The sequence below is a fragment of the Scyliorhinus torazame genome, chromosome 9, assembly GCF_047496885.1.
Source record: "Scyliorhinus torazame isolate Kashiwa2021f chromosome 9, sScyTor2.1, whole genome shotgun sequence".
In the NCBI taxonomy this organism is placed as follows: Eukaryota; Metazoa; Chordata; class Chondrichthyes; order Carcharhiniformes; family Scyliorhinidae; genus Scyliorhinus; species Scyliorhinus torazame.
The window spans coordinates 265,907,802-265,928,204 of record NC_092715.1 but is presented as its reverse complement, the minus strand read 5'-3'; the positions used below and the strand labels follow the sequence as shown (position 1 = coordinate 265,928,204).

Genomic DNA, 20,403 nt, shown 5'->3' with positions numbered 1-20,403 from the left:
GAGATTTTTAAAATTTAATTTCTTGGATTGTGCGGTTCACCCCAGCATTTGTTTTCCATCCCTAATCGCCTTTAAGAAAGTGGTGGTGAGCTGCCTTCTTGAACAGCTGCAGACACTGAAGTGTAGGTACACCCACTGTGCTGTTAGGGAGGGAGTTCCAGGATGTTGCCCCAGCGACAGTGAAGGAAAGACGATATATTTCCAAGTTCCCACACTCCGGCGCCTGTTTGGGTACACAGAGGGAGATTTCAGAATGTCCAATTCACCTAACAAGCACGTCTTTCGGGACTTGTGGGAGGAAACCGGAGCACCCGGAGGAAACCCACGCAGACACGGGGAGAACGTGCAGACTCCGCACAGACAGTGACACAAGCCGGGAATCAAACTGGGACTCTTGAGCTGTGAAGCAACAATGCTAACCACTGTGCTACCGTGCTGCCCACAAAGCTGAGATGAGGGATGACGGAGTTGAGATGGGGGATGGTGGAGTTGAGGTGGGGGGTGGTGGAGTTGAGGTGGGGGATGGTGGAGTTGAGGTGGGGGATGGTGGAGTTGAGATGGGGGATGGTGGAGTTGAGATGGGGGATGGTGGAGTTGAGATGGGGGATGGTGGAGTTGAGATGGGGGTTGGTGGAGTTGAGGTGGGGGATGGTGGAGTTGAGGTGGGGATGGTGGAGTTGAGGTGGGGGATGGTGGGGTTGAGATGGGGGGTGGTGGAGTTGAGGTGGGGGATGGTGGAGTTGAGGTGGGGATGATGGAGTTGAGATGGGGGATGGTGGAGTTGAGGTGGGGGATGGTGGAGTTGAGGTGAGGGATGGTGAAGTTGAGATGGGGGAAGGTGGAGTTGAGGTGGGGGATGGTGGAGTTGAGGTGGGGGTGGTGGAGTTGAGGTGGGGGATGGTGGAGTTGAGGTGGGGGGTGGTGGAGTTGAGATGGGGCGTGGTGGAGTTGAGGTGAGGGATGGTGGAGTTGAGGTGGGGATGATGGAGTTGAGATGGGGGATGGTGGAGTTGAGATGGAGGATGGTGGAGTTGAGATGGGGGATGGTGGAGTTGAGGTGGGAGATGGTGGAGTTGAGATGGGGGATGGTGAAGTTGAGATGGGGGATGGTGGAGTTGAGGTGGGGGAAGGTGGAGTTGAGATGGGGGATGGTGGAGTTGAGGTGGGAGATGGTGAAGTTGAGATGGGGGATGGTGGAGTTGAGGTGGGAGATGGTGGAGTTGAGGTGGGGGATGGTGGAGTTGAGGTGGGGGATGGTGGAGTTGAGGTGGGGGGTGGTGGGGTTGAGGTGGGGGATGGTGGAGTTGAGGTGGGGGATGGTGGAGTTGAGGTGGGGGATGGTGGAGTTGAGATGGAGGATGGTGGAGTTGAGGGGGGATGGTGGAGTTGAGATGGGGGATGGTGGAGTTGAGGTGGGAGATAGTGGAGTTGAGGTGGGGATGATGGAGTTGAGATGGGGGATGGTGGAGTTGAGGTGGGGGATGGTGGTGTTGAGATGGGGGATGGTGGAGTTGAGGTGGGGGATGGTGGTGTTGAGATAGGGGATGGTGGAGCTGAGGTGGGAGATGGTGGAGTTGAGGTGGGAGATGGTGGAGTTGAGGTGGGGGATGGTGGAGTTGAGATGGGGGATGGTGGAGTTGAGATGGGGATGGTGGAGTTGAGGTGGGAGATAGTGGAGTTGAGGTGGGGGATGGTGGAGCTGAGGTGGGGGATGGTGGAGTTGAGGTGGGGATATTGGAGTTGAGGTGGGGGATGGTGGAGTTGAGATGGGGGATGGTGGAGTTGAGATGGGGGATGGTGGATTTGAGGTGGGGGATGGTGAAGTTGAGGTGGGGATGGTGGAGTTGAGGTGGGGGATGGTGGAGTTGAGGTGGGGATGGTGGAGTTGAGATGGGGGACGGTGGAGTTGAGATGGGGGATGGTGGAGTTGAGGTGGGATTGGTGGAGTTGAGATGGGGACGGTGGAGTTGAGATGGGGGATGGTGGAGTTGAGGTGGGGATGGTGGAGTTGAGATGGGGCTGATGGAGTTGAGGTGGGGGGGGGTGGAGGTGAGGTGGGGGATGGTGGAGTTGAGACAGGGGGTGGTGGAGTTGAGGTGGGGGGTGGTGGAGTTGAGGTGGGGATGGTGGAGTTGAGGTGGGGGATGGAGTTGAGATGGGGGGTTGTGGAGTTGAGATGGGGGGTGGGGTTGAGATGGGGGATGGTGGAGTTGAGGTGGGGAATGGTGGAGTTGAGATGGGGGTGGTGGAGTTGAGGTGGGGGATGATGAAGTTGAGATGGGGGATGGTGGAGTTGAGATAGGGGGTGGTGGAGTTGAGGTGGGGGATGGTGGAGTTGAGATGGGGGATGGTGGAGGTGAGATGGGGGGTGGTGGAGTTGAGGTGGGGAATGGTGGAGTTGAGATGGGGGTGGTGGAGTTGAGATGGGGGATGGGGGAGTTGAGATGGGGGATGGTGGAGTTGAGGTGGGGGGTGGTGGGGTTGAGGTGGGGGATGGTGGAGTTGAGATGGGGGATGGTGGAGGTGAGATGGGGGATGGTGGAGTTGAGGTGGGAGATGGTGGAGTTGAGATGGGGGATGGTGGAGTTGAGGTGGGGGGTGGTGGAGTTGAGATAGGGGGTGGTGGAGTTGAGGTGGGGGATGGTGGAGTTGAGGTGGGAGATGGTGGAGCTGAGATGGGGGATGGTGGAGTTGAGGTGGGGGATGGTGGAGTTGAGATAGGGGGTGGTGGAGTTGAGGTGGGGGATGGTGGAGTTGAGATGGGGGATGGTGGAGGTGAGATGGGGGGTTGGGGTTGAGATGGGGGATGGTGGAGTTGAGGTGGGGGATGGTGGAGTTGAGATGGGGGGTGGTGGAGTTGAGGTGGGGGATGGTGGAGTTGAGATGGGGGATGGTGGAGTTGAGATGGGGGATGGTGGAGTTGAGGTGGGGGATGGTGGAGTTGAGATGGGGGATGGTGGAGTTGAGGTGGGGGATGGTGGGATTGAGATGGGGGATGGTGGAGTTGAGATGGGGGATGGTGGAGTTGAGGTGGGTGATGGTTGAGTTGAGATTGGGGTGGTGGAGTTGAGATGGGGATGGTGGAGTTGAGGTGGGGGATGGTGGAGTTGAGGTGGGGGATGGTGGAGTTGAGATGGGGGATGGTGGAGTTGAGGTGGTGGTGGTGGGGTTGAGATGGGGGATGGTGGAGTTGAGATGGGGGATGGTGGAGTTGAGGTGGGGGGTAGTGGAGTTGAGATGGGGGTGGTGGAGTTGAGGTGGGGGATGGTGGAGTTGAGGTGGGGGATGGTGGAGTTGAAATAGGGGATGGTGGAGTTGAGATGGTGGATGGTGGAGTTGAGGTGGGGATGGTGGAGTTGAGGTGGGGATGGTGGAGTTGAGGTGGGGATGATGGAGTTGAGGTGGGGATGGTGGAGTTGAGGTGGGGGATGGTGGAGTTGAGGTGGGGGATGGTGGAGTTGAGATGGGGGATGGTGGAGTTGAGGTGGGGGTGGTGGGGTTGAGATGGGGGATGGTGGAGTTGAGATGGGGGATGGTGGAGTTGAGGTGGGGGATGGTGGAGTTGAGGTGGGGGATGGTGGAGTTGAGATGGGGAATGGTGGAGTTGAGGTGGGGGATGGTGGAGGTTAGGTGGGGATATTGGAGTTGAGGTGGGGGATGGTGGAGTTGAGATGGGGGATGGTGGAGGTGAGATGGGGGATGGTGGAGTTGAGATGGGGGATGGTGGAGGTGAGATGGGGAATGGTGGAGGTGAGATGGGGGATGGTGGTGTTGAGATGGGGGATGGTGGAGTTGAGATGGGGGATGAGTCTGTGGCTGTATCGGTTTCTTGATTGGAGTCCTATTGTCCTGGGGAAATGTGCCGTTAGAATGCAAACGAGCGAGGGTTTCGATCAGGTCTAGCTACCTGCGTTTCAAATACACAGAAGCTCTGTATCTGTCTGAGTCCTGGGTTGGCCATAATTCCCATGGTCCTTTGCAGGTGGCCATCTCAGATGGCTATATCCCGTCCTCTTGATCCTGAACGCGAAGCGTGGTGGATCACACTATTGATCCCTGTTCATCCTTAGTGGGCCGGTCACCCTTGGTCAAGGCACGGTTCTACTCTATCCTATCCTATGTTTTGGGGCATTTACCTAATATTTATTAACACATCATACATTAATTAATCTCTAACGGGTCACTATAAAACATTTCACTATTAAACATTTAACTTATCCGTACAGTTGACTACTAACTGACACTATCTAATCTACTCTCATGCTGCTGGCGAATATCAAAAAGAACTTATGTACAATACAAAAATTTGAAAGCAGCAGCATTACATTTCTACTTAATTCTGGTAACGTTTACAGCGGTATATGGTTTTAATTCTCAGCAGCAGTTAATACAGTTGTTCAGTTTTGTTGAATTCCAAAGAAAGGGGATCGGTCTGTATATATCGGGGAGCGGGAGGCTTTTGCTCGCCACTTACGGAGACGAAGTGTCTGAATGACACTGCAGATTATTGCAATTACTAGAAGGGCCTCTACTGTGTATGAAAGGGGGTTCCATTTGGCAATGTTTTCGCACCAAGTGTGGGTTTCGGTGTCTGTCTTTGTGTGTGGTGTGGTGTCCGGGCTAGGGGTGTCATGTTGTGTGGCAGTGTTCGGGCCTGGTGTGGTGTACATTAAAATAGTCCATTGCGCGCACAGTTGCAGAAGTCCAGCGTTGGTCAAAACGCATGTCAGCAATCCTTGCTTCACCCTGTCTTCTGTCTTCCGTCTTCCGTGTATTCCTGGGGGTGCAAGCATAGTATCTGTTATTATCTTTGGTTAATATCTCGTTTATTTGTCTCTCTCTCTCCTTATTCCAATTACCCATTATGATCGTCACCATGTGTGACTCCCTCATTTTTTTTTTTTTAAATAACGTTTTGAGAGACAAGAAATACCAATTTTTAAGAGCAGCTTGTGGTCGATGCGGGGAGTGGGCGGACAATTTCTCCATCCCATCTTTTCTTTACTGCCACCAGTGGTGGTTGAGGCTCATCTTCACTAGCCGAATTTTAGGGCAGCCAGTTTTATAAAGTTTCTTCATCCCAGGGTCCAGAGGTAGTTCGCATGTAGCAGCAAATGTGGCAACCAAGCGTGTCATATGTGTAAATGGCAGGTGGGGAGCGACCAAAGGGTCGTGGAAGGAAAAGGGAAGAGGGGGTGAGTGTACAGAGCGTGGCAAAGGGCATTCTTTAAACCACAATAAAAGAGCAGAGAAGGGGAAACTAAGACCTGCCAAAGACAGTGTAGAGTGTAGGGAACCATTCCAGAGTACATGAGGTGCGTGTGGGCCGCGGCAGGGCAAGAATGGGTGGAATCCCCGGGTAGGGCGGTGATCAGTGCCGTTGCTCCACTACCCGAGCTTAATTGACCGGATGTGTTTGGGGTCCTCAGGTAGGGTGGGGATCAGTGCCGTTGCTCCCTACCTGGGTGACCAAAATGAGCGGAAAGAATTTGTAGTCATGTGAGATCCAATAAGTGTGCCTTTAACGGCCATTGGTCAGTAAATGGCGTCTGTGTTTCTGTGAGAAGAGTGACTATGACTGTATCAAGAAATTGGGTGTCAGGCCACCATCAGTTAAAACCATGTATTGAGAAGAAAAGAAGAAGGAAAAAGGCGGGCAGGCTCCATCATAAATTAGGACACCTTAATAATTAGGCGGTGTCTCTTTCTGATCATCTGGACACCTCAGGTTTCTGTACCAAACTGCGTTGTAAAAGCATTACCGAAACGAGAGTCAGTATCTGAATCATCACCATCGCCCGGTTGCCAGACTCGTGTCTGCCGTTTCTGTGCCATGGCTGCGTGGGCTGTCGGATAATCTGAAACGTCGTGCCTTATCAGTCTACAAGAGTTGTCGCGGTGCCAAAGAGGGGTCTGTTTGTCATGAGGCGTAGGGGCGGTGGGAGTGGAGGGCAAGTTACTGTTGTCGGCCGGTGGCTGTGGCAGTGGCTGTGGCAGTGGCTGGGGAAGGGCATATAGGGGGCCAAAGATATCTAAGCCGTGGTTCCAGGGGCTGGGATGACTGGGGGCAGAGAGATTGCACCAGTGGTCAGGGATAGTGATCAATTCAGGGAGGCTGTCGTCGGACTCAAGTTCAAGGTGAATGTCTGTACCTGTGGGCGGAGACAAGTTTGGGTCTGTGGGCGTGGACGTCCTGGCATGGCTGGGGGAGGGTCAGCGTAGGGGTCGGACTAGGTTATCGATGGGCGGAGCGGAATCGTCTCCTATTGCCAGAGTAGCTACATTGGGATCCATAGACTTTGAGTTGGTTGATGTGGAACCAACCAGTTTTGCCATTGGGGTACGTTATCTTGTACACGGAGGGGCTCACTTTGTCCGAAATAGAGTAGGGTCCTGCAAATTTGGGGGAGAGGAAAGAACTGGGGTCGTAAAGGGAAACCATTATTTGCTGACCGACTGTGTACTCTACGGGGTGGACGGTTTTGTCAAAGCAGGCTTTATTCTGCTTCTTTCTAGCGCCTAGTCGGACAGCTGCAGCGAGCTGTGCTGCTTTAATATTATCTGTGACCTGTTGGACTATTTTTTTGTGGGTGAGGGCGGTTACTGTGGGGCTTGCCAAATCGAGACCTAATAAATATTCAATTCCCTTCATGGACCGTCCGGTCATGAGAGTGTGGGGGGTGAAACCTGTGGAACTGGAAATGGTATTCCGAATAAACATACGGAGAAATGGGAGGACCATGTCCCACGTGGTATTGTTCTGTTGCACCATCTTCCTAATGGTCGCTTTCAAAGTTTGATTCATTCTCTTGACAATGCCGCACGGTTGGGGGTGGTGCACTATGTGGAATTTTTGCCTGATTCCAAAAATCGTTCAAACATTTTGCATGACTCTGCCGGTGAAGTGGGAACCTTGGTCTGACTCAATGCTGCGGGGGGGACCCCAGCGTGTAAATATCTGTTGGGGCAAAATCTTAGCGGTGGCCTTTGCTGTGTTTGTCCGTGAGGGAAATGCTTCTACCCATTGAATAAAGGTGTCGATTACAACCAGCACGTACTTGAAACAATTTCTGCAAGGTGGGAGGGGGCCAATGAAGTTGAGTTGCAAGTTTGTCCAGGGACCATTCACAGGTCAGGTATGACGTAATTGTCCTTTCTTTGTGTACCATTTGTCATAATGTACACCAGTATATCATGGTGCAGACACACACACTGATGGACACACAGCAAGACCAATCAACACACACAACACCGCAGCCAATCACCAGTTAGAGCACACTCACTATATAGACAGAGGGCATCAGAGTTCCCGCTCATTCGGGATGCAGCCTCTCAGTAGGACAGAGCTTACAGCTTACAGCACAGATCTTCACCATGTGCTGAGTGCATAGACTGGTTAGGACAGGCATAGGTCTTTAGTTTAATCTCACATCGTGTTAACCCACAGTGAAAGTATGTTCAACAGTTTCTGACTTAATAAAATAGTGTTGCACTATTTAAGTGTTGGTGGCCTGTATGTGTTCCACGGATCCAGAACACCCAACACACCATGATACCAGGAGTTGAGGGATGTTAGAATTTCTCAGACCTACCTGCAAGTGATCTGCCTTCCACCAGCGCACAGCCATCCTGCAAAATGGACAGCGTCCGCTCGCCGCCGCCGCTCCGCATCACCGGTAACCTAGGGGCCAACTGGAAGATATTCAAACAACGCTTCCAGCCCTACCTTGAAGCCACAGACCGGGAAGCTGCCTCAGACACCAGGAAGATCGGTCTCTTCCTATCCACGGCCGGGGAACATGTCATCCACATTTTCAATTCTCTCACCTTTGCTGATGGTAAAGATAAATCGAAATTCAAGACGGTCCTCCTTAAGTTTGACAGTCATTGCGACATAGAGGTGAATGAAAGTTTTGAGCACTATGTATTCCAACAGTGTTGCAGGGTAAGGATGAACCTTTCCAGTCCTTTCTCACCCACCTCTGCATCCTTGCGCAGTCCTGTAATTACGGGCCCAGCTCCGACTCCATGATTCGCGACCAGATCGTTTTCGGTGTTCAGTCGGACCCCCTACGCCAGCAGCTCCTCAAGGTAAAGCAGCTCACCCTAGCGACAGCAATCGAGACCTGCGTGCTACACGAACACGCCACAAGTCGGTATTCCCACATTCAAGCGGCTGAAATGGTGCGGCAAGGTCCCCACGAGGCAGAACGGGTCCAAGAAATCGAGCAACTCCAGGGCCTCAGCCTGGATGAGGGCGGCCATTTCACGCGCTTTTCACGGACTCCCGCGCTTGTGCGCACCGAACGAGGGGACGGCGACGTCAACGAACGTACTACGCAGGCGCGCACCACGTATGACTGCACCACGCATGCGCGGTGGCGCAGCGAACGTACTGACGCTACAACGTGCGGCAACCATGGCTCCGCCCACTTAAAGCGGCAATGTCCTGCCAAATCCTGACCATGCCTGCGATGTGGCAAACTTGGCCACTATGCTGCTTTATGCAGATCAGTTCAGCCTGCCAACTCTTGTCGCTCCAGTCAGCCTCGCAGGAATGTCCGGGCCATTCAAACCACGGTCACCGAGCCCGATTCGGACCTGCTACCCGACATTGACACCGAGGACCCGAAGGTGCCTTTTCCAGTCGGTATCATTACAAAAAACAGGGTGTCCCCGGAGCAAAGAATCCAGCCTCTATCGGTATACAGCATCGATCCAGACGATGAGTGGTGTGCCACCCTTACGGTCAACCGGTCCCAAATACGATTCCGCCTGGACACCGGTGCCTCCGCCAATCTCATTGCGCGGTCTGACCTCCAAAGCCTTTGTGTCAAACCAGCCATCCTCCCATCAGCATGCCAGCTATTAGATTATAATGGCAATGCCATTGCTGCCAGCGGCTCATGCCAACTTGAAGTGACGCACAGGTCACGCAAAGCCATCCTTCCCTTTGAAATCGTAGGCTCCTCGAAAGCCTCCCTGCTTGGCGCGCAGGCATGCAAGCTGTTGAACCTAGTTCAGAGAGTTCACTCTCTCTCTCCTGCTGACGCGTCTGCCTTTCAGGACACTGACTTCAGGGCGCAGCTCGACGCCATTATCAACCAGTACCACAACGTCTTCGAGGGCATGGGCACGCTCCAGTACACCTACAGGATTTTATTAAAACCGAATGCCACGCCTATGGTGCTCGCACCTCGCAGGGTCCCAGCACTCCTTAAGGACCGCCTCAAGCAGCAGCTGCAGGACCTCCAGAACCAAGGAGTGATTTCCAAAGTCACGGAACCGACCGACTGGGTCAGTTCCATGGTATGTGTGAAAAAGCCTTCCGGCGAATTGAGAATTTGCATTGATCCCAAGGATCTAAATCGCAATATTATGAGAGAGCACTATCCAATTCCCAAGCGCGAAGAGCTCAGATGTGAGATGGCTCAGTGCCAAGCTCTTTACCAAACTCGACGCCTCAAAAGGATTCTGGCAAATCCAGCTCGACAAATCCAGCAGGAAACTCTGCACATTTAACACCCCCTTTGGAAGATATTGTTACAACAGGATGCCGTTTGGGATCATCTCTGCATCAGAAGTGTTCCATATGATTATGGAACAAATGATGGAAGGTATTGAAGGTGTTCGCGTCTATGTCGATGACATCATCATTTGGTCCACCACCCCGCAGGAGCATGTTAGTCGCCTCTAGCGCGTATTCAGACGTATACATGAGCATGGCCTCTGCCTCAACAGGGCCAAATGCTCTTTTGGTCAGACAGAACTTAAGTTCCTCGGGGACCACATCTCCCAATTGGGTGTGCAGCCGGATGCGGACAAGGAGCTGCCATCACAGCTATGAAAACACCAGAGGACAAGAAGGCGGTCCTCCGATTTCTGGGCATGGTCAATTTTTAGGGAAATTCATCCCTAACCTCGCCTCTCATACCACGGCTCTCAGGAACCTGGTCAGGAAGACGACAGATTTCAAATGGCTCCCTGCCCACGAGCGCGAATGGAGGGAACTCAAGGCAAAACTGACCACGGCCCCGGTCTTAGCTTTCTTTGATCCAGCAAAGGAGACCAATATTTCGACAGATGCCAGTCAATCCGGCATTGGGGCAGTGCTCCTTCAACGTGATGAGGCTTCATCATGGGCCCACGTTGCATATGCGTCACGTGCGATGACCCCCACGGAGCAGCGCTACGCGCAGATAGAAAAGGAATGCCTGGGCCTTCTGACCGGTGTTGTTAAGTTTCACGATTATGTCTACGGACTTCCTCAATTCACTGTCGAGACCGACCATCGCCCGCTGGTCAATATAATACAGAAAGACTTGAACAACATGATGCTTCGCCTCCAGCGTATTCTTCTCAAGGTCCGGCGATACGACTTCCAGCTGGTATACACCTCAGGCAAGGACCTCATCATTGCTGACGCTCTCTCCAGGGCAGTCAACACTTCATGTGACCCAGCGGGATTTGTCTGCCAGGTTGACGCCCATGTGGCATTCGCGGCCTCCAATCTACTTGCCTCGGATGAATGCCTCGTCCATATTCGCCACGGGACGGCGGCTGACCCCTTGCTACAGCGTGTCATGCGCCACCTAACGGACGGGTGGCTCAAGGACCAATGCCCTCAATTCTATAATGTCAGAGATGATCTGGCAGTAGTAGACGGGGTACTTCTGAAACTGGACCGCATTGTTATCCCGCATAGCATACGCCAGCTTGTCCTGCAACAACTACACGAGGGCCACCTTGGCGTGGAAAAGTGCCGCCGACGGGCCCGAGAGGCAGTGTACTGGCCCGGCATTAATGAGGACATCGCCAACACAGTGCTCAACTGCCCCACTTGTCAGCACTTCCAGGCGGCCCAACCACGTGAGACCCTGCAGCCCCATGAGTTGGTCACGTCACCATGGACCAAGGTGGGCATCGACCTGTTCCACGTGCTGGGTAGAGACTATGTCCTGATCGTGGACCACTTTTCGAATTACCCGGAGGTGATACGGTTGCACGACCTCACCTCGTCTGCAGTCATTCGTGCCTGTAAGGACACCTTTGCTCGACACGGCATCCCGCTCACGGTTATGTCGGACAATGGCCCCTGCTTCGCCAACCAGGAATGGTCCAACTTTGCCAGGTGGTACAATTTTGCCCTAGTGACATCCAGTCCCCTGTACCCCCAATCCAACGGCAAAGCAGAGAAGGGAGTACATATCGTCAACCGGCTCCTATGCAAGGCTGCCGATGCTGGGTCTGATTTCTGCCTTGCCCTGCTGGCCTATCGCTCCGCCCCACTGTCCACTTGCCTGTCGCCAGCCCAAATACTCATGAGTCGCACCCTGAGGGTGACGGTGCCGTCCAGCCATGTCCCAGACCTCGACCACGTTCCGGTCCTTCGCCGGATGCAGCTGTCTCGTGCACAGCACAAGGCGGCTCATGGCTCCCGGGCAGCTGATCTCCCTGCTCTGGCTCCAGATGACAACGTCCGCGTCCATCTTCCGGATGGTGGCTGGTCTGCAACCGCTGTTGTCCTTCAGCAGGTGGCCCCCCGCTCATTCCTGGTTCGTCTACCGGATGGCTCTATTCTGCGCCGCAATCGACGCGCCCTTCGTCTCGTTCCACGCTCGCCACGTGATCCTCCACTGTCGCCTCACCCTCCTGCTGACCCTGCCACGGACTATGCAGAGCACCCTGTCACTCTGCCTCCCCTGACTCTGATGCAGTCCAGCCCGCTCCTGAACCGGCGGCTCTCAACCCACCCTTGAGGCGGTCAACCAGAATTCATCACCCACCTCAGAGACTAAATTTATGAACTATTCGAATTTATGGACTCTCTGAATTGTTTTGTTGCTTTGTTTGATCGTTTCCCTGGTTTGTATATAGTGTTGATCTCGTTACCAGGCACCTTCCCATGTAAGTAGCTTAGTTCTCATGTACATAGTCCTGTAAATATGTCTTCGCACCCCACACGTAGTTCGGAACAATATCACCACACATTATTTATTGCCACACACATACATTTTTTTGTAAAAGGGGGGATGTCATAATATACACCAGTATATCATGATGCAGACTCACATACTGATGGACACACAGCAAGACCAATCAACACACACAACACTGCAACCAATCACCAGTTAGAGCACACTCACTATAAAGACAGAGGGCATCAGTTTTCCTGTTCATTCGGGATGCAGCCTCTCAGAAGGACAGAGCTTACAGCACAGATCTTCACCATGTGCTGAGTGCATAGACTGGTTAGGATAGGCATAGGTCTTTAGTTTAATCTCACATTGTGTTAACCCACAGTGAAAGTATGTTCAACAGTTTCTAGCTTAATAAAATAGTGTTGTTCTATATTAAGTGTTGGTAGCCTGTATGTGTTCCACGGATCCAAAGCACCCAACACATCACCGTTCGGGATTGTTTTGAGCACATAAGACAATTCTCTACATAATGCGTTACATCGGTTTTTAAATTGGGCCACCAACATAAATGGGCAATGGTATTGTCTATCCCCTGATGTCCGTGTCCATCATGAAACTGGTAAATGAGCTGATTTCTGTCCTGCGTGGGGACCACATAAATTCCGTCTTTTAAAATTATGCCGTCCTGTACCGTCTGTGCGTCCTTCCGTTTATCATAGGGGGCTGGGATGTTGCCGTCTAAAACCTGTTTCATGGTGTCGTCTGCTTTTTGGGCCTGAGATAGATTGGATTGGATTGGATTGGATTTGTTTATTGTCACGTGTACCGAGGTACAGTGAAAAGTATTTTTCTGCGAGCAGCTCAACAGATCATTAAGTACATGAGAAGAAAAGGGAATAAAAGAAAATACATAATAGGGCAACACAACATATACAATGTAACTACATAAGCACTGGCATCGGATGAAGCATACAGGGTGTTGTGTTAATGAAGACAGCTCATAAGAGGGTCATTTAGGAGTCTGGTAACAGTGGGTAAGAAGCTGTTTTTGAGTCTGTTCGTGCGTGTTCTCAGACTTCTGTATCTCCTGCCCGATGGAAGAAGTTGGAAGAGTGAGTAAGCCGGGTGGGAGGGATCTTTGATTATACTGCCCGCTTTCCCCAGGCAGCAGGAGGTGTAGATGGAGTCAATGGATGGGAGGCAGGTTCATGTGATGGACTGGGCGGTGTTCACGACTCTCTGAAGTTTCTTGCGGTCCTGGACCGAGCAGTTGCCATACCAGGCTGTGATGCAGCCCGATAGGATGCTTTCCATGGTGCATCTGTAAAAGTTGGTAAGAGTCAATGTGGACATGCCGAATTTCCTTAGTTTCCTGAGGAAGTATAGGCGCTGTTGTGCTTTCTTGGTGGTAGCGTCGACGTGGGTGGACGAGGACAGATTTTTGGAGATGTGTAACCCTAGGAATTTGAAACTGCTAACCATCTCCACCTCGGCCCCGTTGATGCTGACAGGGGTGTGTACAGTACTTTGCTTCCTGAAGTCAATGACCAGCTCTTTAGTTTTGCTGGCATTGAGGGAGAGATTGTTGTCGCTACACCACTCCACTAGGTTCTCTATCTCCCTCCTGTCAAGTCCTAGGTTTTGGAGCTTTGATATGATATTGGTCTGGGAAACCTGGACTGAGTGTAATTAAACGTTCCATCGCTTTAGTGGCCATTACTCCTAATATCTCTTTTGCTCTACCTCTAATATCTCTTGCTCTACTTTTAACTTCTATTTCCCTACCGTAAATTTGGGACAGGGGAATTAGGCGGCGATTCGAACAGCGGGTATGGCCGAGGCTATTTTCCGGTTCACAATTCTCTCGACAGTTTTACACAATGCTAGCGAGTTTACCTTACTTTCCCTGTTATGTACTTATGCTGGTTAGTACACACTTCCGAAATTCGGTTATTTGGTCGATATGAGACTTGCACTTGTGGTTCTTTCTCTTTCACGCAATTGGATTTAAAGTTTGTGGGTTCTCTCGGAGTGACAAAGTCACTTCTAATCGAGTCCTGTCAGAGTTCGCCAATTATGTTGCCCTTGTTAATAATGAGGCTCTATTTATAATATGCTGTTATGTCCCAACGGCGTCGCCAATACTGTGGGTATTTCTATTTATCTCGCTGAACCACAAGTCTTTCCCTTATATCGGTCAAATGACCACACAACCAATTAGTCAGTTCAAAAGATGGTTTATTTACACACACAAGGATTACTTCGACATGCAAGCACAATATCTACTACGAGTTAAACTACACCTATCAGCTACAATAACCTATACTTAACTTCAGGACGACCGGCACTGTGCAGATGGATAAGCCTTTATCTTGATCTCACGTGGCTGTTTGAAGAAGTGGCTCTGTCTCTGCTGGGCTCATCCGTCAGGTAGCGATCGTTGGGCTTGAACTTGGCTGGCTGGTCGTTATGCTGCAGTTGGTGTGGGCACAGGTCGATCCCAAAAGAGGCTGGCACAGACCGGGTCCAAAAAAGGCAGAACCTATGGCTGTGTTCCCTTTTATCCCTCTGGGTTTTCGAGCTCTTTGGGGCGGTCCTTGATCTTGGACCCAATAGTTCGACAGGGCTCTGATCACTGCCTTCGATTTTGGCCAATTAAGGGGCGGGTACCTTGGTGACTGGGCGGGTCCTTAGCGGTCATTGATCTTGGCAGTTGGGCTCTCTGAGTAAAGGGAGTGGCGCCGTTCAGTCTGTGGCTGTACCGGTTTCTTGATTGGAGTCCTATTGTTCTGGGGAACGAGCCATTAAAATCAGGTCTAGCTACCTGTGCTTCAGATGCACATAGGCTCTGTATCTGTCTGAATCCTGGGTTGGCCATAATTCCCATGGTCCTTTGCAGGTGGCCATCTCAGATGGCTACAGGGCGCAGCAGCATCACTAATACCTGAGACAATTGATCATCAAAAGCGGAAGCATCTGCCTTTAAACCATCAAATATGATCCTAAGGGTGTGCACTGAAGAGGCCGTACTTTTAAAAATATGCATTGTGGTGACAGTAGAAGCAAATGGACGGACAGCGAAGTTGCCTCTTTATGTTCTCTGTGGTAACTTTCTTGCTCTATTTCGAAAGCATGGTTGGCTCAGATTAGGCTTAACTGGGAAACAGTCAATCAATTAATAGACTCAAAGAGCTATTTGCAACAACTTCTGATGAAGTGTGATAAGGTGTTCGAAGATTCACTAGTCTCTATGACTGGAGTTGGGCTACACCCAAAAATCAAGCCAGACAGCACACCCAAATGTCTCAAAGTCAGAACCATCCCATACATCATCAAGACTAAAGGTGAAGAAGAATTAGAAAGATTAGTAAGAATAGGAGTCATTGAACCTGTTGCTACCAGTGATTGGGCAGCACCAATCGTTCCTGTATTAAAACGGGATGGCTCAGTGGGAATTTGTGGAGATTTTAAAACTACCATTAACTACCATTTGTGCGTAGATGCTGCCGCTGATTGAAGACTTGTTTGCTGGACTTTCTGGAGGACAGAAATTCAGTAAAGTTGATCTTTCATATGCATATTTGCAGATGAATGTGTCTGTCAAATCACAGCCATTACTCGCCAAGTGACGCACAAAGGTCTGTTTCGTTCTGGAAGGAATAACATCTGCTTCAGCTCTTTTTCAAAGATCCATGGTTTAAATTCTAAGTGGGTTGAATGGAGCGCAATGTTATTTAGATGACAAACTCCTCACCGGTTCAAGCAAACAGGAACATTGAGAATTTGGAAGTTACAGAGCCACAATCTGAGAGTTAAGAAGGAAAAGTGTGACTTTTCCAAGTCATCTATAAATGACCTTGGTCATATCATCGACAAAGACGGTTTACACAAAGAACCAAAGAAAATGTCAGCAATCTTAGAAATACCACGTCCTCAAAATGTAACACAATTAAGATTGTTTTTAGGAATGGTTGTGGTAAAAAAGAGTAATTTTTCCAATTAAGGGGCAATTTAGCGTGGACTACCCGCCTACCCTGCACATCTTTGGGTTGTGGGGGTGAGTCTCACGCAGACAAGGGGAGAATGTGCAAACTCCAGACGGAGGGTGACCCGGGGCCTCGGTGCCGTGAGGCAGCAGTGCTAACCACTGCACCACCGTGCTGCCTGATTATGGTAAATTTGTGCCGAATTCAGCAACACAATTGAAGCCTTTACACCCATTGTTATTTGTCAAACAGACGTGGCACTGATCAGAAGAATGTGAGAATGCAAACAGCAAAGTGGGCAAAGTTTGACTGAAGTCAGAGCTTTGGGTTAATTATAATCCCAAAATGAAGTTGCGATTAGCTTGCGATGCCTCTCCCTGTGGGATTGATGTAGTCGTCTCGCACATAATGTCTTAAGGAAAAGAACAAGCGATTGCATTTACTTCACACACTCATACTAGCGCAGAAATGAATTGATGTTGATAGTGGGAAATTCAGCAATGGTGATGCCATTGAATGTTAAGGGGCGATAGTTAGATTCTCTCTTATTGGAGATCATCGTTGCCTGGCACCTGAGTGGCATAAATGCCATTTGCCACTTATCAGCCCAAACCTGGATATTGTCCAGCTCTTGATTCTTATTGACACAAACTGCTTCAGTGTCTGAGGAGTTGTGAATGGTGTTGAACATTGTGCAGTCATCAGCAATGATCCCCACTTCTGAACTCATGATGGAGGGAAGGTCATTAATGAAGCAGCTAAGGATGGTTGGGTCTAGGACACTACCCTGAGAAACTCCTGCAGTGGTGGCCTGGGACTGAGGGGCTGTTTAGCACAGGGCTAAATCGCTGGCTTTGAAAGCAGACCAAGGCAGGCCAGCAGCACGTTTCAATTCCCGTAACAGCCTCCCCGAACAGGCGCCGGAATGTGGCGACTAGGGGCTTTTCACAGTAACTTCATTTGAAGCCTACTTGTGACAATAAGCGATTTCCATTTTCATTTCATTTCATTGACCTCCAATCACAACCATCTTCCTTTGTACCAGATATGACTCCAACCAGTGGAGAGTTTTTCCCCCTCATTCCCATTGGTGTCGGTTTAGCTAGGGCTCCTTGATGTTGTACCCAGTCAAATGCTGCCTTGATGTCAAGATCATTCACTCTCACCTCAGCTCTGATTCATCTCCTTGCTCCATGTTTGCATCAAGGCTATATTGGGTCTGTAATCTGGGTGAGTTTAAGTTTACGGAGGGTGGAAGGTGAGATGTTGGCCAGGAGAGTGTTGGAACAATCACTAGGTGACAAAGACATGGGTAAACTTTCAGCAACAGACGGTCAGAGGTGGGGTGCAGATGGAGATGGAAGTAAGTGATTTTGGTGATGGAGAGGTTTGGGTTGAGAAGCAAAGTTCAGAGTCAAAGGGATGGTAAGGTTGTGAATAATCTGGTTCAGCTTCAGACAATATCCATGGCGAAGGAAATGACCAAAATGGGAAGAAATGAAAGGGTTTATCTGGGAACAAGGTGATCAAACCACTGTGAAAGGAGATCCTTGGAGATATATTGTCCAGACAGTCTAAATGGATCACTGATGACACAGCCAATCTGATCGAGAGCTGTTGGAAGGTAAAAGCCAAGCAGGGTCAATGGCTCTTGGAGCTGAAACAACAGAGAAAGACGGCCATCACGAGAGGTAAGCTGGCCCACCTGACATGAATATCAGAACAAGCAGGGAGGAAGCATCACAGCGCAACAACACCCAAAACCAATAAACAACAGTGAAGAGACTGCGGGAGAGAAGAGATGTCCTCAAGTGGTCCCAGAGCAATCAGAGCTAATAATCAATTGTACTAACCAAGGGTTTGAATCTGGGATCTTCCTGGTCTCTCGCCAGATGCCAATTAACAGAATCTAGTAAATGCTTTAAACCGAGGGCGGGATTCTCCGGCCGTGTCCGCCCGGCGACCGGAGAATCCGGACCAAAGTTAATGGACTTCTCCATTGCCCGCCTCTCGCCCGTGGCATTCTTGCGGTGGGCAGGGCGGAAGAATCCAGCCCCTAATGTTCAATCCCCACCGGGCCCATTGGGATACCCAGATTGATCTGCCTGTAGGAATCAGGGAATAGGAGCTTCTCCCACTAGTGGGCAGAGGCCTCCCCAGCTGGGGCTCATAATAATCTAGTGTAAAGGCCGGCCCGAACTGGGACCGGCATGTTGGTTATCCCAACGGCACTTGCACGGCGTGTGTATTACTATCTTATCAGAATCTTACAACTGTGCATAAAGCAGCGTTCACCCTATCATTCAGCTTCCTGGGTCTTTCTAAATGCTGACAGCAGTCCACATGTTCCTGCCTACAGCTAAAATAGATGGTTTAACTCTCATCCTGGTTTTGAAAAAATAATCATTACATGAAATTTCACTGGGAAAATGTGACAAAAGACAAGGATCATACCAGAGGTATCATGGGATATGGGCAAAGGTGGAATTAGGTCCCACATCAACCAGAATCTCATTGAATGGTGGAACAATTTGGATGGGTTAAATGTTGCTATGTGACTGTACCAGAACATTGAGTTTGTAACTATCAGGGAAGTCTGAACAGACGGGGTCCTCTGTGTCAAGAAAAGAGAAGGGGCGGAATTCTGCGGGAATCAGCGGGGCGGGCAACTCCGGCGTGAAGGAGTGGCGTGACCACCCTGGCATTGGGCCGCCCCAAAGGTGCAGAATCCTCCGTACCTTCAGGGGCTAGGCCGGCGCCGGAGTGGTTTGTGCCGCGCCAACCGGTGGCGAAGGGCCTCCGCCAGCCAACGCGAGTTGGCGCATGCGCGGGAGCGCTAGAGTGTGCTGGCGTCATCCCAGCGCATGCTCAGGGGGGTTCATCTCCGCGTCGGCCATCGCGGAGGACCACAGTGTCCGACGCAGAAGAATAGAGTGCCCCCACGGCACAGGCCTGCCCGCGGATCGGTGGGCCCCGATCGCGGGCCAGACCACCGTGGGGGCACCTCCCGGGGCCAGATCCCCCGCGTCCCCCCCCCGAGGCCGCCCGCGCAGCCAGGTCCCGCCGGCAAATACCTGGTGTAATACACGCCGGCGGTACTGGGCGAAAACGGGCGGCCACTCGGCCCATCGCGGGCCGGAGAATCACCAGGGGGCCGCTGCTAGCGGCCGCCGACCAGCGCGGTGCGATTCCCGCCCCCACCATATCCCCGGCGCAGAGAATTCGGCAGCCGGCGTTGTCCGCCCCCCGACGATTCTCCGACCCGGGGGGGGGGGGGGGGGGAGGGGGGGGTCGGAGATTCCCGCCCAAGGTTGGAGTGGAGATCGTTTGAAATGATGAAAGGGTTTGATGGGGTTGACGCAGAGAAAATATTTCCACTGGTGGGTCAGAGGTCAGAATTGTGCATATCAGGAACTCACTAATAAATCAAATCTGGAGCACTGCGCACAGTTTTGGTCTCCTTACTTGAGGAAGGATGTAAATGCATTAGAGGCGGTCAGAGAGGGTTCACTGGAGTGATTCCAGGGATGAAGCACTTGTCTTATGACAAGAGATTGAGCAGCCTAGGTCGACACCAGCTGGAGTTTAGAAGAATGATTAGAGGCTTAGAAGATGCTAAAGGGAATTGACGAGCTAGACATAGTACATAGAACATAGAATATAGAACATAGAACATAGAACATAGAACATAAAACATAAAACATAGAACATAGAACATAGAACATAGAACAGTACAGCACAATACAGGCCCTTCGGCCCACGATGTTGTGCCAACCATTTATCCTAATCTAAGATCAACCTAACCTACACCCCTTCAATTTACTGCTGTCCATGTGCCCGTCCAAGAGTCCCTTAAATGTCCCGAATGACTCTGACTCCACCACCTCTGCTGGCAGTGCGTTCCACACACCCACCACTCTCTGTGTAAAGAACCGACCTCTGACATCTCCCCTCTGCCTTCCTCCAATCACCTTAAATGGAGCAGACGTTTCCCCCTTGTTGGATATTCCAGGATGCGAGACCATAGTTTTAGGCTAAGGGGTGGCAGATTTAAAACAGAACTGAGGAGGAATTACTTCACTCAAAGGATTGTGAGTCTGTGGCATTCTCCATCCGAGAGGACGGCGGAACATTAAAAACATTTAAGGAGGAGATAGGCAGGTTTCTAATTAGCGGTGGGCGGGTTGAAGGGTTATGGGGAGCGGTGATGAGGCCGGGGTGACATCAGCAATTGATTGTAGTGAATGGCAGAGCAGGCTCGAGGGGCCTTAGTTCTTATGTTGTGTCCAATAGGGACTTCAGGTGATGGGGATGTGCTGAGCCGTCACACATCAGGCTGCTCTCCTCCAGAATACAGCACAATAGGCACTTTGGGCAGAATTTAGCCCCAAGATTCGGACTTATTCCACTCCTAAACAGGAAAGGAAGAGGAGAAGAGCAAAATGCCAGCAGGCTGTAGCTGAAGGGACACCAGAAGCAGTGGGAAAGGGAAGGAG

General features: G+C 51.1%; 1 protein-coding gene across 1 annotated transcript in view; it reads right to left on the bottom strand.

The window, feature by feature from the left end:
• Positions 1-19,453, bottom strand: part of unc45b (unc-45 myosin chaperone B) — a 152,415-nt gene extending 132,962 nt beyond the window's left edge. Inside the window, exon 1 of the mRNA XM_072517424.1 lies at positions 19,373-19,453. The gene's annotated coding sequence lies outside the window, so the exon portion shown is untranslated. The remainder of the gene's footprint in view (positions 1-19,372) is intronic.
• Positions 19,454-20,403: the final 950 nt, after the last annotated feature.